The sequence below is a fragment of the Schistocerca gregaria genome, unplaced genomic scaffold (assembly GCF_023897955.1).
Source record: "Schistocerca gregaria isolate iqSchGreg1 unplaced genomic scaffold, iqSchGreg1.2 ptg000558l, whole genome shotgun sequence".
Classification (NCBI taxonomy): domain Eukaryota; kingdom Metazoa; phylum Arthropoda; class Insecta; order Orthoptera; family Acrididae; genus Schistocerca; species Schistocerca gregaria.
In genome coordinates this window covers 30001-35000 of record NW_026061951.1, presented here as the reverse complement: position 1 = coordinate 35000, position 5000 = coordinate 30001, and the positions used below count along the sequence as shown (strand labels likewise).

The 5000-nt window shown below is 53.3% G+C and overlaps 1 non-coding gene across 1 annotated transcript; it reads right to left on the bottom strand.

The window, feature by feature from the left end:
* Positions 1-321: 321 nt before the first annotated feature.
* On the bottom strand, positions 322-2214 carry LOC126314370 (small subunit ribosomal RNA). Its single transcript, XR_007555811.1, has one exon. It is a non-coding gene; the product is annotated as a small subunit ribosomal RNA (ribosomal RNA).
* Positions 2215-5000: the final 2786 nt, after the last annotated feature.

Genomic DNA, 5000 nt, shown 5'->3' with positions numbered 1-5000 from the left:
TTGCGGGACTGAGGCGTCTGACGGCCCCTGTTCCACTATTTTTTTTTGTGTCCAACGGCCTCACAGCCGATGGGCGTCGTACGGCTCCACACCGGAGCGGACAGGCACTCGGGCGAACGTCATTCAAAACCGGCGCCAGGCGCCAGGTACCGCAGGCCAGCCGCTCCAGAGCTTCAGCGCTCGTACCACACAACAACAACACTTCCGCTAGTTTTGAGAGGCACGCGTGGTTCCGCACGCGGCGCACGGCCACTGCCGTACAGGTAGCGTGTTGCGCGACACGACACGACACGCACATCGAAAGACATGCAGTCTAGTCGGTAATGATCCTTCCGCAGGTTCACCTACGGAAACCTTGTTACGACTTTTACTTCCTCTAAATGATCAAGTTTGGTCATCTTTCCGGTAGCATCGGCAACGACAGAGTCGATGCCGCGTACCAGTCCGAAGACCTCACTAAATCATTCAATCGGTAGTAGCGACGGGCGGTGTGTACAAAGGGCAGGGACGTAATCAACGCGAGCTTATGACTCGCGCTTACTGGGAATTCCTCGTTCATGGGGAACAATTGCAAGCCCCAATCCCTAGCACGAAGGAGGTTCAGCGGGTTACCCCGACCTTTCGGCCTAGGAAGACACGCTGATTCCTTCAGTGTAGCGCGCGTGCGGCCCAGAACATCTAAGGGCATCACAGACCTGTTATTGCTCAATCTCGTGCGGCTAGAAGCCGCCTGTCCCTCTAAGAAGAAAAGTAATCGCTGACAGCACGAAGGATGTCACGCGACTAGTTAGCAGGCTAGAGTCTCGTTCGTTATCGGAATTAACCAGACAAATCGCTCCACCAACTAAGAACGGCCATGCACCACCACCCACCGAATCAAGAAAGAGCTATCAATCTGTCAATCCTTCCGGTGTCCGGGCCTGGTGAGGTTTCCCGTGTTGAGTCAAATTAAGCCGCAGGCTCCACTCCTGGTGGTGCCCTTCCGTCAATTCCTTTAAGTTTCAGCTTTGCAACCATACTTCCCCCGGAACCCAAAAGCTTTGGTTTCCCGGAGGCTGCCCGCCGAGTCATCGGAGGAACTGCGGCGGATCGCTGGCTGGCATCGTTTATGGTTAGAACTAGGGCGGTATCTGATCGCCTTCGAACCTCTAACTTTCGTTCTTGATTAATGAAAACATACTTGGCAAATGCTTTCGCTTCTGTTCGTCTTGCGACGATCCAAGAATTTCACCTCTAACGTCGCAATACGAATGCCCCCGCCTGTCCCTATTAATCATTACCTCGGGTTCCGAAAACCAACAAAATAGAACCGAGGTCCTATTCCATTATTCCATGCACACAGTATTCAGGCGGGCTTGCCTGCTTTAAGCACTCTAATTTGTTCAAAGTAAACGTGCCGGCCCACCGAGACACTCAACAAAGAGCACCCTGGTAGGATTTAAACGGGGTCCGCCTCGGGACGCGAAAGCACCCCTTCGGCTCGCCCCACCGGCAGGACGTCCCACGATACATGCCAGTTAAACACCGACGGGCGGTGAACCAACAGCGTGGGACACAAATCCAACTACGAGCTTTTTAACCGCAACAACTTTAATATACGCTATTGGAGCTGGAATTACCGCGGCTGCTGGCACCAGACTTGCCCTCCAATAGATACTCGTTAAAGGATTTAAAGTGTACTCATTCCGATTACGGGGCCTCGGATGAGTCCCGTATCGTTATTTTTCGTCACTACCTCCCCGTGCCGGGAGTGGGTAATTTGCGCGCCTGCTGCCTTCCTTGGATGTGGTAGCCGTTTCTCAGGCTCCCTCTCCGGAATCGAACCCTGATTCCCCGTTACCCGTTACAACCATGGTAGGCGCAGAACCTACCATCGACAGTTGATAAGGCAGACATTTGAAAGATGCGTCGCCGGTACGAGGACCGTGCGATCAGCCCAAAGTTATTCAGAGTCACCAAGGCAAACGGACCAGACAAGCCAATCCGATTGGTTTTGATCTAATAAAAGCGTCCCTTCCATCTCTGGTCGGGACTCTGTTTGCATGTATTAGCTCTAGAATTACCACAGTTATCCAAGTAACGTGGGTACGATCTAAGGAACCATAACTGATTTAATGAGCCATTCGCGGTTTCACCTTAATGCGGCTTGTACTGAGACATGCATGGCTTAATCTTTGAGACAAGCATATGACTACTGGCAGGATCAACCAGGGAGCTGCGTCAACTAGAGCTGAGCAGCCGGCCGCCCGGGAGTGTGTCCCGGGGGCCCGCGCGAACACGCAAGCGTCCGCTCAATTATTCTGCAAACAGGAGGAGGCCGAGCTCCCCTGCACGATACACCTCGAAACCCTCTCAGGTCCCGGCGGCGCGCAGCGCCGTCCTAGGTACTTGGTCGGTTTCGAGAGAGGCGCAATCGCCCGGAGTTAGGCGAGTAGACGGTTTTAGTGCGAACACCCTTGCTCCCAACTGAGCTTGCCGCTGCCGACAGAGGCCCGGGAGCGTGCTGTCGTGGCATTGCCGGCGGGAGACAACACGCGCCACCTATGGTGACCGGCAGCTCCAACGCCAGCGCCACACAAGGGCAAAGCCCCACTTGGGTGCAGAAGCGAACTCTCCCAGCACAGCGCACGCGCCAACACGTCCGCACAACTGCGATACAAACCACCTGCGAGAACCGCTGGGGCGACCGAGCAGCAGACGGCGTCGCGGCGCCGAGTGCCAGGCGGCGGCGCATCCTCAACGCACACAGTCCTCAATCAGACCAGCACACTGCAGATGTCCACCGCGCTTCGCACCGGGCTCGGCTGAACCAACTTTGGCCGCCAGGCGCCGCGTGCAGGGTGCGCCGCAGCGTAGCTGCGCCGCCTGCCGAGCCCGTCGGCTGGCGCTCCTGCCACTCGGCGCCCCCCACCAGCCGCCTGTTGCGCGTGCGCCCACGCAGCGCGCGGCCAACACGCCGGGCGGCCCCCCTTCACCGGCCGGGAACAGTCCCACCAAGCCACCGCCGCGTATCGCTTCATACCCACATGGGCCTAGTCACGTGTGTGGATGTGGCGGGTACCGCTGAAACAACCGGTTAATAGCTGTACCGATCGTCGCCATCACAGATTCACCTCCAGCGTGAACAACCGCTCAACAACGGATTTCCAGTTCATTTGCGTATCTTGGGCAGTAAACGTAGATGTCCACCTACATTTGCGAATTCAACAATTCTTGCATGCCAGGATGTCATGTGTCACGACACGCTACATCAGACCACATACACACTGCGACATGTGCAGAAGAGAACACGTGGAAGGTGGCCCGCGCACGTATGCGATGTCCCTTCCGCGATCCACTGTCAACCGGCATCTGCGGCATGTCCCAGATATGGAACGCGGTCCACCAGGGTAGCACTTTGTGTGAGGCAATACGACAAAGTCGGAATACACGCGTCACTACATCACACGGCTCACGCTGACCTGACCTGACTCACCGCACCACCACCCCCAGCGACCCAGGGTGACATACAATGCGTTCGTACGTTCCTCCCACACGCCTCTACGGCGTACCACAGTGCAACCTAGCTGTTATTGGGAGACGAGACAAGTAGCATCGAGCACAACATATGGAAATTGAGATTCGACACCGTTGGGCACAGCCAGCGTACGGTCACACGTATCACACTACTTCACTCTGTACGTAACTACCGATGATCGGTACAGCGTGTGGGTTACGCGTACGACATCAGCGGACAATGGACACAGACCATACCACGACGTACACTGAGGGCGTCGACATCTGAACGCAACTGAACAGCTGCGAGGCTCATTTAACACTCAAACGCCAGACCGACCAGCTTGAGAGGACGGAGACACAAAGAGAGGGGCAGAGGGGGGGGGGGCGATATAGTCCTATTGCAGTACAATTGACAGTGGATAGCGGGAATATGTGGAAAGTAAGCAACACTCGCAAGACATCTACATGAGGATAACAACGACACCAGAGATTCCGAGCAGTGAACTATGTTAGGCAAAGGGACAACGTGGGTTAGGTTAAGGGACAACGTGGGTTAGGTTAAGGGACAACGTGGGTTAGGTTAAGGGACAACGTGGGTTAGGTTAAGGGACAACGTGGGTTAGGTTAAGGGACAACGTGGGTTAGGTTAAGGGACAACGTGGGTTAGGTTAAGGGACAACGTGGGTTAGGTTAAGGGACAACGTGGGTTAGGTTAAGGGACAACGTGGGTTAGGTTAAGGGACAACGTGGGTTAGGTTAAGGGACAACGTGGGTTAGGTTAAGGGACAACGTGGGTTAGGTTAAGGGACAACGTGGGTTAGGTTAAGGGACAACGTGGGTTAGGTTAAGGGACAACGTGGGTTAGGTTAAGGGACAACGTGGGTTAGGTTAAGGGACAACGTGGGTTAGGTTAAGGGACAACGTGGGTTAGGTTAAGGGACAAATTGAGTTAGGTTAAGGGACAAATTGAGTTAGGTTAAGGGACAAATTGAGTTAGGTTAAGGGACAAATTGAGTTAGGTTAAGGGACAAATTGAGTTAGGTTAAGGGACAACGTGGGTTAGGTTAAGGGACAAATTGAGTTAGGTTAAGGGACAAATTGAGTTAGGTTAAGGGACAAATTGAGTTAGGTTAAGGGACAAATTGAGTTAGGTTAAGGGACAAATTGAGTTAGGTTAAGGGACAAATTGAGTTAGGTTAAGGGACAAATTGAGTTAGGTTAAGGGACAAATTGAGTTAGGTTAAGGGACAAATTGAGTTAGGTTAAGGGACAAATTGAGTTAGGTTAAGGGACAAATTGAGTTAGGTTAAGGGACAAATTGAGTTAGGTTAAGGGATAATCTGGTACAACCACAGTTAGGTTAAGCGATAATCTGGTACAGCCACAGTTAGGTTAAGCGATAATCTGGTACAGCCACAGTTAGGTTAAGCGATAATCTGGTACAGCCACAGTTAGGTTAAGCGATAATCTGGTACAGCCACAGTTAGGTTAAGCGATAATCT